Below are 20,523 nucleotides of genomic sequence, written 5' to 3'. Positions count from 1 at the left end.
ACTTCCAGTGTGGAGGGGCACCCGAAGCCTCATCCCTAGTTGAACAGCTGATGGCTTCTGGGTGAGTGAGAGTCGAAGTGTCTGGATATTAAACCATGGATTTCTACGTTTCACGAGCCAAAGATAAAATCGGATAGGAAATAAATATACGCTAATGAAAATTGAACTTATTAAAATTCACGGGCTGGAAAGAAGTCCTTAGAGGGAGAGTGAGGGCATTGGATGTAGGTGTTAAAACTGAGCTGGTGGTAAGTCTGTGATCCAAGCTTTTTGGGAAGCTGAGGCAAGGGGATTCCAAGTTCAATGCCAATCTAGGCAGCTCGGGAAGACCCTCTTTAAAACAAAACAGAACAAAGCAAAAAATTAGAGGAAGGTTTGACACGAAAGCCCAGTGGTAGAGTTATTTCTTAACCTATCTGAAGACCGCCAGGTCCAAAGGAAACTCCAGTGATACAGAAAGGGGCTAAGCCTAGACTACAGGAGGATTTCTGGTGGTTAGATAAAGGCCAGCATTCCTTAGGAATTTGTGTAACTAGTTCCCTTCGACCAAAAGGAGTCATTTCCCTCTGGCAGAAGGGACATATGGCTCCATTGACATATACCTGTGGTTGCATATCAAAGCCCAGGTTGGCCTCTAGGGTCCTTCAGTATCACAAGTGCCATTTCAAAGTATGTGCTAGCATCTTATCCCTTCTCCCCAGGGTTCCCTCACCCCATCTGTTCTCTTTATAACAGCAAGAACCCCCTGCCCCGGCTGCTAGTCTCACTCTGGTCTCTCTATTCTCTGTCACTGGTTAGTCTCCCTCTCTCACAGATGGCCTTGGCCAGGTCCAATCTACCTCTTCCTCTCTCTGCTCTGGACTCTTCCAGATGCCTCTAGTTCTCTCTCAGATCTGCGTAAAAACCTTAATTGTATCATGGAGTGGCCAAGTAGACAGTTTCTTTTACTACGCCCCTCACATACAAAGACAAGGCACTATGTTCAGTTCCCAGTACAAAGAGAAAAGGGAGATTTCTACCCAAGGGATTAGAAAAGTGAGAAATCCAAAATAATTAGAAAATAAGAAAAATAAAACAAAATTTTGAAAGGAAATTGAAAGCAGAAAATCAATAGAAAAAATCATCAAAACAGAAGGTTGGTTTCTTTAAAAAAAGATCACCAGGATTGAAAAACTTCTAGTTGTATTAACTAAAAAATAAATGGAGAGAACATATATTATCTGAATCAGAAATGAAAGAGGGTACATCACTACAGAATCCATGGACTTTAAAGGACTTTAAGTAAATATAGTGAATGAATCTTTATGTACAAGTTTGACACCCTTGATAAAAATGGATCCATTCTTAGAAAAATACAATCTGCCAAAATCCACACCGAAATAGTCAAGCTCAACAGTAGCTCAACAGCTAACTGACATACAAAATACTAATTTAGGTGTTGTCTGACTTTCTTCTTCTGTTCCTACAATAAAATACGTGGACAAAGACGACTTAAGGGAGGAAGGGTTTATTCAGCTCACAGCTGTAGCCTGTCATAGCAGGGAAGTCACCGTGGCAGGAACCGGACACATCACACCCCAGTCAAGAATAGAGAACAATGGTTTAATGCCTACCTGCACATGCTCAGCTTGCTTCTTCACCTCTTATTCAATCCCGGATTCATTTCCAGGGAAATGGTGCCACCTGCAGTGGGAAGATATTTCCATTAAGGTATTTATGATAATCCCTCACAGGCATGTTCGCAGGCCAACCCAATGTAGACAATCTCCATTGAGATTCCCTTCCCAGGGAATTTTGGATTGTGTCAAACTGGCAGTAAGACTAGTCATTGTAGATGGGATTCCTAGTCAGTCCTACCACCTAGTTAGCAAATCAGTGGTGCCAGCCCTCTATAGTTCTTCCAGAGATAGAAACAGGGGAAGATGTTACAAGAAGCTGTATGAGTTATTTGTTGTCACTGTGCAAAATACCCAACAGGATCTGACTAAGGTGTGGGGGGGGGGGAGCTTTATTCTGGTAGATGTTCCAGAGGTGTCAGTCAATCACGGTGGCAAAGGAGTTTGCATTGAGGAAGAGAAAAGTGGGACATAAAAAATCCTGCCTGGAGGTGCGGAGAAGTCCTGTCTTTGGAGTCTGATGGGCAGAACTCACAGAATGTGTATTTCCAATAATCTTAGGAACCCCCAGCCCTAAGTCTATTTTCATTCCTACTTCATAACTATGAGTTTGCTATTGAGCAGTGTCATGGCTCCTAAGACCATCAGGAATATGTGTTTTCCAGTGTCGCAACCCACAGATTGAGGAGAACCACTGGTGGGGCTTGCTGTTCCTGTCCATCTGTGTGTCTCTCCTTTTCATCTCTCTGCCTGCTGTTGGGAGAGCGACCCTTTTGCCGTGCTCACACCTGTTAGGGTACAGCTAATCCTGTCTGCCCGTGGTGGCTTTTATAGCTACTATAATGCTAATTCCCAATTACTGGGCAGGCCAGAAGCAGATGTGACCACCTGGGATCAAGTTTTTTTTTTTTTTTTTTTCTTTTTTCTGGGCCAGGCCCTGTGGAAACAGCTGCTGTTTGCTTTCCACAATGGAAAAAAAAAAAGCCGAGCTGAAGACGAGAGGGGATGTGAGTGGGGTCTGCATTAAAGCCAGCGGTGACTCAGCAGCCTGACCTGAAGGACCTTAGCAAGAAACACCAAACAACGGCATGGGAAACCGAGGGAAACATGATATTGGCAGGAACAGAATCATCTAGAAGCTGGCTGAGGACTTCTGTGCACGGGGGCCGTAATCTAATTGAATTCCTTTTGATAATGGGAAGAGGAGGAGGAGGATGGCAGGCGACGTGGCGAATCTGAAGAATTATGTGGCCTGACTTCAACGTGAAAGCTGCCATTTGAACTCAGCAGCTGCAGTGCTCGGCCCACAGTGACTTAGACATCAAGATCATCACAGCAGCACCAACCTTCTCCTTCCTGACAGCCACGGGGAGCCTCTCTCCGAGCTGAGAGCGAGAGCGTGTGGTGCGGATGGTATCTTTGTGTCTTTCCCCCCACTAAGTATAAGACTTAAAATAGAAGCCATAATTTTGATAGAAGGATCTGGAATTTAGGCCATACCCTGTTGAGGGTCAAAAGTGCCCAGCAGTGCCTGTCTCAGAAGTAATGGACCAAAGCTATGGGAAGGCAAGATCAAAGCTCCCCAGCTTGTCAGCCGTTCCCAGTGAGATGCTGGGTGGAGGTGGGATTCACAGAGGCGGGCCCACAGGGCACAAAGAGTGGACAGGACAGTGCCAGCTGGAAGGAGCAGCTTGTCCTCTGTGCTCACTCAGGGTCACCACCTAGATGCCCATTTGGGTTGCAAATGTGAGACCCAATGTAATGGAAAGACCAGTTTATATGGATTTTCATTTTTTACTATGGTCCCTTGGTCTGGCCATTCTCATATTCCCCAGTTCCCTACCCCGGCCCATCTGTCTCCATGTTCTTACTCCATGTTCTTATGGGACCATGAGGCTCTGATGGGTTAACTCTCTGCCTCAGCAGCCTAAGGCCACTCTTCCTGCTTGTGGAAAGGGCAGTCCCAGGGATTCTGAATAACTAGACTCGGTGATGCATTCACAGATGTTCTGGTTTAGCTTTCTCGCATCTTCTGCCAGCTTCTTTAAGAGCATTTTGTGACGACTTTCTTTCCTGGCATCAGCTAAGAAACAAATAAATGACGGTTATTTTCCTAAGAGGTAAGTACAGCCACCTGGACAACAGTCCTCGCCAACACCTTGCCTGCCAGGCTCAGGTTGTGGATTGAGAAAGAAAGACGAGGGAAGAAAGTGACAGGTAGGCCCTGTAGGGCTATAGAAGCTGCTGTGGGAAGGTGTCCTGGGATGTGACTGGCCCGCTGTCTGATAGCAGCGAAAGAAACTCCCACACAAACCATGAACATGGGCAAGCAGAAGACAGCTTGTGTAATGAATGGTTCTTTGACCATGACCCGATTATCTACTTGGCTTGCTAAAGCCCAGGGTGTATACAGTGAATAGGAGGCTCAGCTATTGTCTGTCTGGTGTGGGCGGCTCTGAGAGAGTTGCTGTGGTTTGTTCATTTTTTTGGTTCATTCACACATTTCTTCGATGAACCCTCCTAAGCCCAATCTGGGCTCAGGAGCTGAGCGGAAAAGGATGAAGGGACTTTAGGGTCCTTCCTAGAGAAGGATTCTGGATTGAGCTAATTGAGCAAGCAGAGATGCAGTTGCCCAGGGTTGACAGACTGGGAGAGGCACAGCCCAAGGCAGAGGGGGAGCAGATCCTACAGATTTGCTGGACCCTTGCTTGGAATGGTTTGTAGATGATGGTTTTTGCAGAAGGCCTTGGGGTTTGCTGGATGGGAGTGCTAGGGGAAGAGGCGACAGATCACGCGTGGCTGAAAGCGGAGACATTCAATGTGCAGAGCAGAAAGTGATTCACTGGAGCTGGAGGAAGGCCAAAGGGCTGCTGGGGAAGATGCTGGAAACACACAGGTGCTATTCCGCGGGAATTAAGCGCGCGTTCCTTTGGCTCGAACCTGTTTCCTGCATTTAAAATCTGTCAAGGATATGCTACGCACATGTCAGCAAGGTATTCCCCAGGGGCAAGAAATCAGCGTGACCCCATGTTGAGCTGACATGTGATAGGTCTGAGGTGAGGGAGAGTTGAAGGATAGCGTTGCAGGTGGGGGCCATTGTGGAAACAGCTGCAAGCTCAGGGTCCCCGGTGCGCAAGAGTTACTGGAAGAGAGGAAGAAGCAGACATGGGAAGACAAGGTGAGCCGCAAGGGAGTGCTGAGGACTCCCATGGTCTCTGCAGGTCCAGATCACCCCTGCATGAATAGAGAGCTGGAAGCTTGGGAAGGGCCTACTCTGGGCCTCCAATGTACCCCAGACCTCTGTAGGAATCTGTGGCTGTTTATCTAGATTTCAGGTCAAAGCCCTGAGTGCCAACAATGTAAGCTCTGGCAGCCATGACTCCCAATGGAGATGGGGCAGTTGGGTCTGTGTTTCAGAGCAAGCCCTGCAACCACGTGCAAAGGGGACTGTATGTGAGCACAGTCTTCATCTCTGGCCCAGTGTTCATCTTTCTTCTATAGGAGAAGTATTCATGGATAGATCTGTCTATAATGCGCCAGGCTAACGTCAGACATGTTCTGGCCTGAAGGATTTGAACGACTCTTGAGATCCTAAGTTAGTAGCTCGTGAAGCTGAGACATCTTCTGAAGCTCCACGAAGACTACGACGATGAGCTGGCACAGTCCCCGAAGCTCAGGGCCTTGGGGTGCTCCTGGGGGCCTCCTCCCCACTTTCTTACCATTCTCCTCCTACCCCCTCTCCCAGAGGAATGATGGGTCACTCTCTTTCTCAGCTTTCTCTCTGACTCCCACGTGCACCGTGTAAGTGCGATAGTTCATGGCTTACTTGGACTGATTATGCTAGGCTGACTGTTCAGGACCTGGGGTGGTGCTGTGCACTGTGTGCCACGTGCTTTCCTTTGACCCAGTAGTGATTTTGACTTGATGACTCCATCTGTCTGACGTGTTGAATGCCACTCTTGTGTGAGAGTGCTTCTTAGCCATTGGTCATTCAGCCACCTGTCTCTCCCTGTATGGAAAACATACACCTTGGTCTACTCTTTTCACCCAGAGCCACTGCTGGGCTTTCCTTTCTGTCACTCCGGTTTGCTCTGACCAAGTGCCATTCTGCTCGTCCTGTCATTGCCCCCACATAGCGACCGAGGCTTTTTTTTCTCCTCTGTGGGAAAGCCATGTCATAGATTCCATGCAGGTTCTGCTCATGGCGTTGCTAACTGTCCTCAACTTCCCAAGTCCCCCTTCCATCGCATGTGGACAGTCTTCAACGCTCCACGCCCTCACTGATGCTGGCTGTGCTCAGAGATGCACTATTGTGCCAGTTTGATGGCTCAGAATGGCACTGGATTGTGGCTCAAGTTTATATTTTTCTGGTTACTAAGCAACCTGCTGAGGACTATTAGAGTGTCTGCCTTCGGCTAATCAGATTCTGTAGAGCAGGGATAGGAGCACCAAGGAGCGGGAGGCAGGGACTAGTCATGGCACCTTCATCTGCCTTCTAATCTTGTTGCCATGGGTTTCAAGTTCATCTCCCAAAGAATTACATCCATTCTGACTGATTTGAGAGGTTCCTGTTCTCTAAACATTTTTAATGAAAATCTTCGACTCTAGAGAATTTAGATTTTGATGTTTTCCCTAACAACTTAGGCTGCCAAATATTGGCATGAGAAGGGTCCAGGGTTTGGGGTCTTGGGGGAGCTCAAGGCTATAGCAGTGCACAGATTTCAAGCAGCTAGACTCTGCAAAGTGCAGCACACAGGCTAAGACCGCATCGCTTGTCTCTGGCACTTCTCCACCTTTCTGCCTTCGCTGCTCCCCTTGATCAGATGGGATTCTGGGAGACCTAGACTCGGCCTCCTTATTTGCTTAAAAAGTTACCTGTATGTCTGTAGCAGTGGTCTGGGAGGGTCTCACTTCATGGAATTGGTCTGAGAACTTCCATTAAAGAATCCCCAGTAAACAGCAAAATTGACCTTTACTAGCCATGTCCAAAGATAATTGGTTCCAGGACCTTCTGTAGGTGCTCAATCCATGAAATAAAAGGGACTGACCTGTGGTCAGATCAAACATGGTAGGAACTGGTAAACAACATCCATTGGCATTTGGGAAGCAGCTGTTGCTCTGCTGTGACTTGTACCCTGGGCATCGTGGTATTCAGAAAAGGCCTTTGGTCAGGAATTTGAAGGGGCTGAATAGAGAACAGGGTCAGGGTCCAGATTTGAAGTCGCCAGTCTAGGCCACTCTTGTGGTTGAATAATGGGAAGCGGGGGGCGGGGGGCTGTGTTGGTTTTCTTTTCCCTACCCTACTGCTACCTCTCTCAGGGGTGACTGTCACCAAAAATCTTCAGTCCTAAAGCAGAGGGGAGGTGACCTAGACCTAGGGAGGCCCTGGAACTCACCGACGGTGGAAATCCAGAATCCTTGTAAAGGGGACTCCTCTCCAGTTCCTTCTCACAAGTCACCATGCCCATCCCACAGTGTCCCATGCGCCTTGAAATATACCACAATGTCCTAGAGACAGTGCGCTCCCTCCCACTTGCTAGTTAGCTACTATTCGTTTAGTCCCGGAGCTATGGCATCCTTAAAGAGCTCTGAGGGACCACTGACATCCGTTCTTTGCAGCCCATCCTCTGCCCACTCTGAGGATGCACATGAACACTGCAAATGCAGCAGCAGAATCACCCTCTGTCCCCAGAGAGGACTCTGCGAGGCCGGCTCTGACCCCTCATGTGGTGAGCACAGTGTGCCCATGAGTGAGGCCTCATCTCTAAAGTGTTGCACTTCTCTGGCCGCCAGCCTGCTTTTCCCACGGACTCAGGAAGTTTCCCAGCGCCTCCCTGGCTCCTCCGTTCATCGATGCCTCTATTTCAACATCCAAAGGGTTCATCCCTTGTGAGAGTATGGCCTACCTCTACCGTGGTATGCATCCTTTCTACTCTGTCTTGTGCGTTGTCTGTCTGCACACAGCTTCTGAGCTCACCCCACTCTGTGATCTATTGAGAACACCCCAGGATCCCCCATCAGATTTCATCCCTTCTATACTTCTCTTTACCTTCCTCATTATCCCATTACCAACTTCCTATTTCCCATCCTCTGATTGCCTTTACTCCATCTGAGGTGATCAGAAACTTTCAGGGTGGAGTTTAACTACTCAGTGATGTATCTGCTCTGGTCTGCTTTTTAGCTGGACGACGTCGTATTAGCTTCTTTTTGCCTTAATTTCCAGTTTGTCAAATAAGGCCATACCCCTACGCAGGACTAACACAGAAAGAAAAACACCCTCCAGCTGATTCAGTGTCTGTGGCAGCGATGCCAATTTCCCTGATAATCACTGGTAAGGTCACACCCTTCTGCACAGTAACATTCTACCTGCGGTAGGACACTCTCTTTCCACTTCGAAGCAAAGCAAACACACTACTAAAATGAGAAGAGGCGCTTCCACTTTGTTCCAGCAGATGGCAGTGTTGAAACAGGAATGTCACAGAGTCTCCAGTCCCAGAGTTCTGTAGAGAATTTATTCAAGAAACCCCAATAAATGAACGTCATCTGTTCCTTGCCGGGGAGGACTTGTGTGCATGATGAAGAAGAAATGCTTTCCCTCAAGCTGTTAAATGTGAACTTCTCCTAGATTTCTGGAAAATGCTGACAGAATGCAGCGTGCACACCCTCCCTGGCCCAGGTCAAAAGTCCTCCAGTTTCCCATCACCTGAGGCCCCAAGGCTGATAGTCTCTGAGGTTTTCTAACAGACATCTTCCCCTAGTTCTTCCCATCATTTTCCTGGAAGAACAAACAAAGAGGCACCACGTCTCTGGCTGTAGTGACGGCCGGGATTAGGCCCATCAGGTGGGAGAGGGTTAGGGTTACTTTCTTGAGAGAGAACGAAAAACATCTGGCATGGCCGCGCTTCAACCCAGCTGCGATGGAAGATCGGAAGTGGAGGTGGCTGAGGGGCCATTCTTCCGGCTCATGTAGCCCTAGAGAATGAAGCTCTGCTCAGGTGGACGGATAAAGATCTTAGAGCTTCCTGCCCCTGCTGTCCGCGACTTTCCTTGTCTCTCTGCGCACACTTCATTGCTTACAGCAAGGAGACCCAGGTGTGTGAGGGTTTATTGTGAACAGGATCACATTGCATCCCCACAGTGGGGTTTATGCGGTCTGTGTTTTGCGCAGAGAGAGAGGCCCCTTGCTACCAGCCATGAAAAGTAGACAGTCTCCTGTCACCGTAGCTGCAGGGGCTGAGCTAGCTTGCATCTTGCGAGATGCATTTTGCCTCCCTTCAGTACATACACGGGGTGCCTCAAAGTTCATCCTGCTCTCCAACCCATGCTCAGCAAACGTCCTGCAAATACCGGGGCCCCTAGGTATTCATGCTGGTTCTCCTGTCTTAACAGAGATGGTCGAAAGCCAAACAGTATGGTAACCCTGCATCCACAGTGAGGCCCTGGTCCATGACCTGCTCTTGTGCTGCTCATACAGGAACACAGTCAAAGACCCAAAAGTCTCTCTCCATCTTCAGAGAATTCACGTATGGGAAGTTAAATTAGTGGTTCCTTCTCCTCCTCTAGCACTGAGCCTCTCCACTGTCTTCCTGGAGATGCCCCTCCCCCAACTATTCCCCCCCCCCCCCCCCCCCCCCGCTTATGCTTTCTTCTGTCAACTCTTATAATAGCCACCCTCGTGATACCCTCTCTGTCTTTTACATTTGGTGCTATAGACATGCTTCTCTATTTACACTAAACTCTTATAGCAGGAGCAATTGTAATCTCATCCCGAGACTCCACGATTGAACAGTGTATGGCAGGAAGCTGCAGGATTTGTGTCCGTCGCGCTGGCCCTGGATGCCTAGATTAGATGTGTGTGTGTGTGTGTGTGTGTGTGTAAGGGAGTGTCCAAATGACTGTGATGAGACCTGATAAACTCATTAGCACAATTTCCTTCATTAAGAATTGCTGGTGTCACCCAACCACGCAAAAACCAGAGAACAAAGCCTGGTTTCCTATCCCTGTGCTGAGCTGGGGCCTCCCGTCTCTTGCCCTCGGGCTGCGATTAACTTGATCATCTCCCCGGTTCCCATACTTTTGCCTGTAGACTGGAAGCCAGCGTGTGTCTGTGTGTCTCCGGTTTGCGGGCTGCAGATAGCGGGACTTCTCAGGCTGGAGGATGGTGAGAATCAATCCCTCATGGTGAAGTCTTTATGTTCCATACATGCATGGAGATTGGGTCAACTGCATCTAGAGAAGGGCTAACATGTATGGGGGATGTGTATGAGTCCTATGCACAAACGTCTGTTTTCACCGATGTTATTTGAATCCTAGGATGTTGGTGTACGGGTAGGGGAGAGTTGTTTACGAAATAAAGAATCTCTGATGGTCCCTGAAGGATGACTGCATATATGTAAAGACACTGGAATGTATGTATGCACATGTATATTGCACACCTATAAATGTGTGTATGCAGCTGTACATTCTATTAATATGTCTTTTCTGACCCCAATTGACAAAACAGAATAGATGAGACAAAACCTAAGTTGTGCTGGACAAGGTCCCGGCCACCGCACCTGCTTGTTTACAGTCCTTCCTTCCAGGACCTGGATATTTGCACAGTGGCCCAAGGAGTGCTTCTGGTCACGTGATTACAGCTATGGGAAAACTACTTCCTCTGCTAAAGTAGTTTGTATTTTACAATGCTCCACTCTCACACTGCTTTCTCCCTGGACTTCGTGCAGCATGGTCCATACAACATGCCACCCGTTAGCAGCGCGCCCAAGAGGTGCTGGGGGAAAGGGAACTTTTAATGGTTTTATGTAATAAACAGAAAATTTATGGGAATTTGGGGAGTCTGCTGGTTTTTATTTTAGAATAGATCTGAGATTTTGTATTCTAATTATGTAGACATTTGACTGTAGAGGCCTGTGTGTGTGTGTGTGTGTGTGTGTGTGTGTGTGTTTTGTTTTGGGGGAGGTGACATTGAGTCTGTAGGTCTCTTCGGAGCACCATGGGCATTCGCCAATCGGAGTTATGGTTCGCAAACTTGGGAGTAGCTTTTTCTTTATCTGTATTGACTTTATTTCACCAAGACGTGGTAGTTATTGCAAAGATCTTGACCTCTTTGAGTTGAATCCTATGTATATTGTAGCTGCTGTAACTGGGTGGCTCTTAAATTTGTATTTTTCTAGATGGCTGCCTATTTGTATGTGAAAATGTTGCTGATTGGTGCATACTGATTTTGTGTCCAGCAACTCTGCTCATCTAATCTGTTCCCGTCTTCCTCTATCAGCTTCCTAAGGAGTTGAGACCACAGACACCTGCCACCAGCCCGGGCAAAAGTACTCTTGATCTTTTCATTGATCACTACCTGTTCAGGGTTCATGTATTTGCAAATGATACCTGACATGATCTCAATTTTTAATATTCTCAAGTTCATTTCTTGGTTTAGATTTTGTGTTTGAGAATGATCAATCCATAGTCGAGAAAAATGGCAGCATGTTGGCTACCATGTTCTATGACTGTTTCTAGGTTCATTTGGTCTGGTGTCTGATTAATAGCTAATGTTTCAGCTTTCTGTCTGGATCATGTCTACTGCAGAAAAGAGGTGCTAAGCACTCCCTTGTTTGTACCATGCAATCTGTCACCAGGTCTCTTCAACCTAGCACTGGGTATCCAAGACAGTGAACAAGGGAAAGAAATAAAAATCCTCTAAGAAGAACTGGCAAAGAATGAGTCAAATAGCTCCTGTTTGTAGACTACATAATCTATTTATTGACAATCCTAACAACTCCACTAATAAACTATTAAAACCAACATATTAGATCAGAAAAGACAATTATATTTTATTTTGTGTCTTTCTCCTAAAATGTCTTTCTGGCTTGAGATTTCTATTGCTATGATGAAACACTGTGATTAAAATCACCTTGGGAGATGAAGATTTAGTTCATCTTACAGATCCAGGGAGGTGATGGCAGGCACTCAATGATGTGGGACTCTGGATGCAGGGACTGATGCAGAGGCCATGGAGGTGTGCTGCTTACTGGCTTGCTCAGTTTTCTTTCTTATCCACCCCAGGACCACCTACCTGTCCAGGAGCAGCATCTCCCACATCAATTGTCAGTGATGAAAGAGTACAGTAGGCTTACCCATCGGCCAATCTTATGAAAGCGTTTTCAATGTGGTTCCCTCTTCTCTGACAGTTCTAGCCCATGTTAAGTGTCTCTCAAAACTAGCTAGCACAATTTGCCTCTTGTCAATGTAACACATAACACACCACTATTCAGCTACAACCTTTACTTTCTTGTTCATCCCCAACATCTCATTTTAATAATAATATTACAAACTAAAGCACATAAATAGCTTTGAAAGTCCTAGTCTTTAAAAATTCAGTCTCTTTAAAACATACAAAGCCTCTTTTAACATCCATAGACTCTCCAAAATATCCAAAGCCTCTCTAAAATATCTCTCAAAGATTCCAAAGTCTCTCTAAATTCTTCCTTCCTTCCTTCCTTCCTTCCTTCCTTCCTTCCTTCCTTCCTTCCTTCCTTCCTTCCTTTCTTCTTTCTTCCTATCTTTATTTCCAGACAGGATTTCTGTGTAGCTTTGAAATCTGTCCTGGAACCTACTCTGTAGACCAGGCTGGTCTCAAACTCAAGAGATCTGCCTGACTCTGCCTCCTGAGTACTGGGATTAAAGGCGTGTGCCACCACTGCCTGGCCCAAAGTCTCTCTAAAACACCAGAGTCTTTAAAAAGTTTCAAAGTCTCTCAACTATGATTTTGTAAAATAAAAAATAAGTTACCTACTTTTTCACTCTAGAAGGAAGAGCCAGGCACGGTCACAACCAAATCAAAGCGATTGTCTGACTGTCCTTACAGCACCTCTAAACTTTTCTCTTGGAGGTTGGCTGCCTAGGGACTCCTTCAGTTTATTTGTCTGAGAAAGCAGTTTACTTTTTTACACTGTGCTTCTTTATGAGACAGGGCCTTGCCACATAAGTTCAAGTTGGCCATGAACTTGCCACCATCCTGCCTCAGTCTTCAGAGTGCTGCCACCCACCACACCCTGCTCCAAGGAAGCCTCTGTCCATTTTCAGGAACTTCTACCCAGCATGCTGTAAGTTGATGCTTCCTTTCCCCTTTCCATCTTATGAATACATTTCACTCCATTTCCACTGTTTTTTTTTCTATCATCACTATGAAGAAATTCTTTTATTTATTTTACAGGTAAGGGGTTTCCTCCTCCTTCTTGATTGATTTTAAGATTTTCTTTTTATTTGATCATCTGCAGTCTAAATACGTAAATTTTTGGTAATTATTCTGCTCTTTGTTGTCTGAACTTCCTAAATCTATAATTTGGCTTCTGTCATTAATTTTAGGAAATCCTTAGTCATTATCACTTCAAATTTCCTTCTGATCTATTTCCATTCCTTTCCCCTTCTGGCATGCCAATTATGCATGTGAAACTCATTTTGAAGTTGTTCCATAGTTCTAGAATGTTCTATTTTTTTTTTCATTCACCCTCCCCCCCCGACTCTGTATTTTGGATGAGGGAGGTTCCAGGAAGTTGTGTTTAAGGTTGCTGTCTCTCTCTCTCTCTCTTTTTTTTTCTTTTTTAAACCATGTCCAGTCTTCTGGGGAGCTCTCAGGGTACTGGATGAGAACGTTTTCACTGAGTTGTGACTAAGGTTGTGGCTCTTTTGGTGGTGCCCAGTCTTCTGGGGAGCTCTCGGGGTTCAGAACCATCAGAATAGTCTTGTTTTTCATGACCAGTTTTTAACTTTCTCTTAGGATTTCCATCCCTCCCCTTTCCTCGCTGGTCTGATGCAGATGGGGAACTCCTCCTATGGTACCAATTATAGTTATTTTCAATTCTCTGTCTCATAGTGCCCCAACCTGTGGCTAACTTGAAGTTGGCTCTACTGACTGCTTTGCCTCTTTGGGTGTGTTTTTCATGGCTTCTTTCAGCCTTGTAATTGTGTTATTGCCATGCGCCCACAGGACCTACTGGGCAGTCAGAACTGAGGTGAACAGGTAAGGGCTCTGCAGGTGTGTCGTCAGTGTGTGCCCTGAACACTTAAAGTGACTGGCACTCAGGAAGGACAAAGGGGACTGGGCCATGTTTGTGGATAAAATGGGAAGACAAAGATGTATTAGGAGAATCTTTGGGACGAAGGTCACACGCCCAAATCCACCCATTCTTTCCCAGCTCCATTCCTTGGTAGGGTTGCGCAGGCACGTGCTTATGAGTGAAAATAATGAAAGAACAGCCTTGCTGCTCACAGACATGTATCAGCCCATGATATGTCAGCTCATGATGAAATGAACAGCCCAGTGGGTATCCCGATGCTCACAGACGTATATCAGCTCACGTCGCACACGTGACTCTCAAGCGATATCCCCACGAAGACTCGCAGGTCTAAAGCTGTAAGCCCAGCAGTGGCTCGTAGCAGCTTAACTGTGACTCCGCCTGTGCAATCCATGCGGGCACACACCGCCCCAGCTCTGTCTGCTCATGTGCTCACTTCCGTCTCTTTCCCGGCTTTGGCTTTCCCGTGTGTCTAGCTAAGCTTCTTTATATTTCCATGCCTTTTGGGGAAAGTTGCTTTCTATTTCAGGAGCACTCTTTGGAAGCTGTCCAAGACCTTGTTCTGTTGCTTCTTTGCCTGCCAGGGTAGGGGCCAGCCCTTGAGTTTTGTTGCGTCCTGGGACTCACAGGGAGGCCCGTAAAGCTAATGCTACCTTGGGCCCCTCAGGGCTCTATCAAGAATGCTGGTTTCCTCTGTATGATCTGCCTTGGAGTAGACACGGGGATCCCTTTGTTTCCTCCCTTCTTTCCCTTCTCATCATTTCGGGGAGTTGGTTTCCTTTCCTGGAATGCAGGTTCTGCCAGCAGAACCATTTCTAGACACCCTGGATACTAAATGCTGCATCGCCTATGTAAGATGAAGGAGTCTTTTGCAATCCTCCCAAAACTGTAAATCCATCTCTACAATACTTATAAAAAGGATTGCAATCCAGATGCTGTCGAAATTGTTGTTCTGTTTAGCGAATGACGATTGGACAAAAGTCTGGACACATCCAAGACAGGTACAGTTGAGACAGTCATGCTTGCTAGACTTCTCCTTTAGGAGGTCAGCTCTACATGGAATTAATTTGTTGACTTTTGAGATTGCAAATCCAATGGTGATTTCTGTGAGCCATGCTAGCAAACTCTTCCTTGAGAATAAAAAAAAAGAAAAGAAAAAAAAGCGAACCACCTTCTAAACTGAACATCAAAAGAGGTCCCGATGTCTTGTGGAGCAATTTCTGTTAAGGATACAAACTTTCATCTTGGAGGGAGGCTCTAAGACACTGGATATTCTAAAAGGAAGTGGAATCTTCCAGCCTACAAGGAAATTCCTGCTGATAAGGAACCAAACAACTCAAAACACCCGGAAGTCCCTGAAATTAATTGGAACACTACCCTCCTCCAACAAAGCATGTGCGGCAAGGACTACTGAGCCCAGCTGAACTGCTTAGAAGAGGCTCAGAGCAACTGCCCTGCCTGAAAAAGATGTCTTCCAAACTGCCGAGCCAGCTGCAGGCTGTGCCCTGAGCTCCAGGTTTCCAGCTTTCATGAGTCGTCAGCTGTGCTGCGGGGAAGGCAGGACCCGGCCTTGGTGCTGTAGCTGTCATGAGGCATTTTTGCTCCCCTGAGGAGTCACCTTACCCATCCCATACTCCTATAAGTGGCCCCAGTAAAATGCATTGGTTCACCAAGTGGGACTTCAGTGATATCTTTACTCCAGTCTGAGGTTGGCTCTCTATCTGTGTGAAACAGACATTTGTTCACGTCTCCCAGGAACCGTGTCACATAACACGAGGAAATGTCAGGAATGGAGTATGCTTGCATTAACTCAGCAAAATAGCATTCTTTATCTCTGTCAAGTGCAGTGCTCTGACGGCTAGGATGTTAAAATACCTGAAATACCACAGTGTTGTGAGAACATAGAACACAGACAGTGCAGACATGCATGGAGAAAGCCATGTTTTCAGATTTCACTGGTTCTTTACTCTCATTGCTGAGATGGAATAAATCTTGAGGGGGAATCATCACAGATGGAGCGCCGCAGAAAGACCAACCATCAGAAAATGACGCAACAGTTCAGGCCAGGGAGAAACTGCTCAGTCTTGACCTAGAGCCTCCCAGGTACTCCTTGACCCTCTCTCTACATAATGATAATAAAAAAATGCTGTTTACTGAACGTTTCATTATTTGTTCTCTTTTCAAACGTATCAGGACTCTTTCTGTCTAGAACAGTTTCTTAACCTTCCTAATGCTACAACTCTTTAATACAGGCTCTCATGTCGTGGTGACCCCCAACCATGAAATTATTTTTGTTGCTGCTTCGCCACTGTCATTTTGCTACTGTTATGAACTGTAATGTTAACATCTGTGTTCTCCGATGGCCTTAGGTGACAGCTGTGAAAAGGTCATTCAGACCGATAGGGGTTGTGACCGATAGGTTGAGAACCACTGATCTAGGACATTTTAAGTACAGCAGTGTGATCAGAGCTGGGGAGATAGCCCAGGAGGGAAGACCACCTACTGCTCTTGAAGGGGAGCGGAAAGTGCTTCCTAACCCCCAGGTCAGAGAGCTCCTAACTGCCTTGAACTCAAATTCCAGAGGTGGATGATCTCCTATGGATTCTGCAGTACTCACACTCATATGTATACACACACACACACACACACACACACACACACAAACACAAACACATGCATGCAGTCAAACACACACTCACATGTATACACACACACACACACACACACAAATTAAGTGAGATGTTTTCAAGCAAGCTTCTAGGAGCATTTTTATTATCTTTTCTTTTCCGTTTATGCTGGATTGATTGTTGGGATATATGCCATCAGATCTTTACAAACCAATTTCCAAGTGGATCCCTGCAGCTCCCTGGCCAGTGTTTCTCGGGGCTGATAACAATTTTAGCTATTTGGACAATCAGTTATGCCAACTTATTGCATTTTGATTATAATTTCAAGGTGATGAATTATCTTATCAGTCCTTAGATTCAACTTGTGTTCATTTTATGTTCCTATTTGAACTGTCTGCATGAGCATTTTAGCAAGGTTTTAGAATAGAAATGATATCTTTTTCTATTACAATATATACATAAAAATTAGCTCCAGACTTTTTGCTTATGTTTGATTTTCTTCACGATGTTTTGGTGTGAAGTATTTAAACTTTAAACTTAAAAAACTGAAGTGAAATTGTCTACTTGTATTTATTTCAGCATTTTTAGGATGGTATTTTGTCTATTCATGATGTCACCACTTTATTTACTTACAATAGTCTTCATTTCTGCAAGAGAAACACATTTTTGTATTAAACGCTTAGTACCTACCCCACCTATCTCTAGAAACAGACGATGTCTTATCTGCGTTATATCTTCAGACATTATTTAACATAACTGAGTATTTGATATTCAGTATCTACCCTGAGTGTGCAATTCCTTTCATTTAGCTTTTGGGTCTCATCCATGTGGTAACTTGTAGCAGTGCTTCTTTTTAACCCAGAGTTCTATTGCATTGCATAGATCTGGCACCGTTTGGCAGTTGTTAACTGGATAATTTATACCTGGATTATTTCTACCTTTTAATTGATGTGACTACAACCTCTCATTTTATAAAGACATATATTTTTTTGAATGACAAATCCACTTGTCCTACAGTAATTATTTTTGCTCTCCAAAAAATGTAAAAAAATAAATGTAAACAAATGATGTTTACTGAAGCTTTAGCAGAAGCTCACTTGGCCCAGTGCTTCCTATGGATTAGTTTATACGTTATTCATAACTGAGAAAATATAAATAAATAGCCAGACACCACAGAGCAGGAAGCTGGTGCAGCTGGCTTCAACTTCCCCTCTAGGAGACTCCCAGGTGTGCATTCTTTCCCTGGAGTCACGTGCCTAGTTGTCATGGAGATGCAGATGGGCTGGGTGCATGTGGATAAGGCATCATGCCAGGGAATCATGTTACTGCCCCTATAGGGCCTATGGCCTTGGGCATGGGGTGGCAACACGTTTGCCAGGAGCAGATCTGGGCTTTCAGGCAGCTGAGACTGTTCAGCTCTGACTGAGTAAGACATCATGAGATTTGTTCTTGGAAGAGAGCTGTTATTTTTACACTCTGACCTTGTGGATTTTAATTCTAATCAACCGTCCTACAAAACCTGAGTAAGGATTTCTAAATTCCTGAGGGGAAAATTCTTTCCATCCCGTTTCGCGGCTGTATTTCCCCCTTGCTTCCAATGAGCTGTTACAGGACAGATCGAAATTATCGAGTTCCAAGAATTTTATGGCTGATCAGATGTGAGTGGGGCTCTGTAGCATCTGGAGTAGTTTCATGGCTTTTAAGAGCCACTCAGTGGTTGTTGTATGCAAATGCCGTGCACGTTTGTTAATAGACGTTCACATGTAAAGGACGAGGTTGAGGATGGCAAAGCCAATATCAAGTATTAGTTTAATTAGTGTTTTTATAACTGTTATTTTGATTAAAGATGTTTTATATTTACTTATATGTCATAAATAGAATATATATATGCATATTACACACACATACACACATACACACATACACACACATACACACACATACACACACACACACACACACACACACTGTAATGAATGGAGGACCAGTGAGATGAATCAGCAGGAAAAGGAACTTGAAGAACTGACTTGCATCCCTGGAACCCACATGGTAGAAGAACAGAACTGAGTCCTCCAAGTTGTTCCCTGACCTCCACATGTGCACACATGTCTACAAGGACATACACACATTAAACACACACACACACACACACACACATACAGCGCATAAATGAACAAACAAATAAATCAATGTTAGAAGTATGATGTCAAGGCCTGATGGCCTTTCTTCCCCTGGGTCCATTCCCAGGGTCCCTGAGTATTTATTGACTTACCCAACTTCTCAGTTCTAAGCTCTCTCCTGGAATCTTTTCCAGGGTCTCCGTCCCTTTGTTGACTTGCTCTGCTCTGCCACATCATTTTCTTTAGCTGCTTATCTGCAATCTGTCTGAAGCCACTGATCATTTTTAAAAACCATTTTTTTTGAATTTTCTGTCTGGCTCTTCACCTAGTTTGTTATCTTTGGATTTAGTTACTGAAGAGTGAAAAACGTTTGGAGAATTCAGGAGGCCTTATTTTCCATATTTAGGGTTGAGTTTTGTATAAACCCTAAACTGTTGAGTTAGGCAGGTTTTGTATACCTGCTAGCACAAATCTTCTTCAGTGTTTCTTGGGGGTCTTTCTTGCAGTTTTCTCCCAAAGACCTTGTCCTCATTGCCACCCAGAGCATAAACAAACACCCTAACAAGAACAATACAGAAACTAAAGGAACTGTATTTCTCTGTTAGGGCCAGCTCACCAGTTGTCAAATATAGGCTTAGTCAGTAAGCTAATTCTCTATAGTCTTACAGTCCTTTGGGTTTTTTAATGGCCTCCAAAGGCCCATGTTTTAGAGGCTTTGTTCCCTTCCTGGAATGGTTGAGAGGTGCTGGTAGCTTTAAGAGGGGACCTAGTGGGAGGTGAGTGATTGGGCTTGTGCCCTTTGAGGGGACAGTGAGCCCCCTTTGCCTTGTCTTTCTCTTTTGTTCTTGCCCATAGAAGATGCACAGTTTTGCTTGCTACAGACCCACTCCATAATGTGCCACTATAGCCGAAAGTAACAGAGCTGGTCAGACACAGGCTGGAGTCTCCTAAGCTAATTTATTTCAGGTACCGGTGATAGTGTCCAATAACTGACTCACATGATCATTTGAACTTCCAGTTGGCCAGGCGTCTCTTATATGAGAATGCAATATTCCTCCTCAGTAGTAAATATAGTCACGTACTTTAACTCTGTGATTCCATTCTTCAAGTGTTGTGTCTGTGAACAAAGGTCAGTTTTTATATTATGTATTGAAAAAAAATGAAAAAAGCTTTTAATAACGTATATTACTTATGTATAATAATGGGTTTCCTTATAACATTTTCAAATATGTACATCATGTCTTTTGATTGTTCACCCTCTATTACCTTTCCTTGTCCCGTTCCTATTGACCCCACTAGCTTTCCAGCTAGTCCTCCTAGCAGAAGCACAGTTGAAGTGTTATGTGCAGGATCAGGGCTCACATACCTGTGACTGCACTGTTGAAGGTAATGTCTTCCCTCTCCAGGACCCATTGACTGCTGTCGATCCTCTGGGAGTAGAAGAGCCCGTGCAAGCTTCCTACTACAACCACTAGCGGCTTATAAATCGCCAGGAAGGGGTGGAGCATCATGAGTCCCTCTCTAGGCCTATGAGCATTGATTGAAGGTCCAGCCTCATGCAGACCTGTGCCAGGAATCACAGGTGCCAAGAGTTCAAGAGTGCCATGGCCATGCCAGGCTCAGAAGGTAGCGTCCCACGGCATTCCCTTCCTTCCTATGGCTCTTGCATTCTTGCAGCCCCCTCTTTGACTATGCTCCCTGAGATACTTAAAGGGTAGGATGTAGAAGCTTCATTAACTGGATTCAAAGATTTTTATTGATATTTGTGAAATTAGTGGTGAGTAAAACTCTTGACATCTAAAAATAGATCTATATTTTTACAATACCAGTAATGTGAGACTGAAAAAGAGTTGGCTAAAGTCTGCAGATTCGTAAGAATGATGTAATGTTCATTTTTGTGACATCCGTATGTAATATGTATTTGCACTTATCATATATTATACTCTTTAAATAAATACTGCATATAAAGCATTACATATATATCAACTATCTTCCTGGATTCCCCCACCCCAGGGCAGACAAGCTGTAAACCTCAGTGGCTTCTCAGAAGAAGAATATAAAAGAGCGAAGGACAAAAGAAGTCACGGCA

General features: G+C 45.1%; 1 pseudogene; it reads right to left on the bottom strand.

Annotated features, from left to right (window-relative positions):
- The window catches only part of LOC146893916 (small ribosomal subunit protein eS8-like), a 42,107-nt pseudogene extending 22,165 nt beyond the window's left edge, over positions 1-19,942 (bottom strand).
- Between the last annotated feature and the right edge of the window lie 581 nt (positions 19,943-20,523).

This window comes from Myodes glareolus, chromosome 8, assembly GCF_982192425.1.
Source record: "Myodes glareolus chromosome 8, mMyoGla1.1, whole genome shotgun sequence".
Lineage (NCBI taxonomy): Eukaryota > Metazoa > Chordata > Mammalia > Rodentia > Cricetidae > Myodes > Myodes glareolus.
Note: the sequence above shows the minus strand (reverse complement) of the source record. Positions and strands in the feature narration are given on the sequence as shown.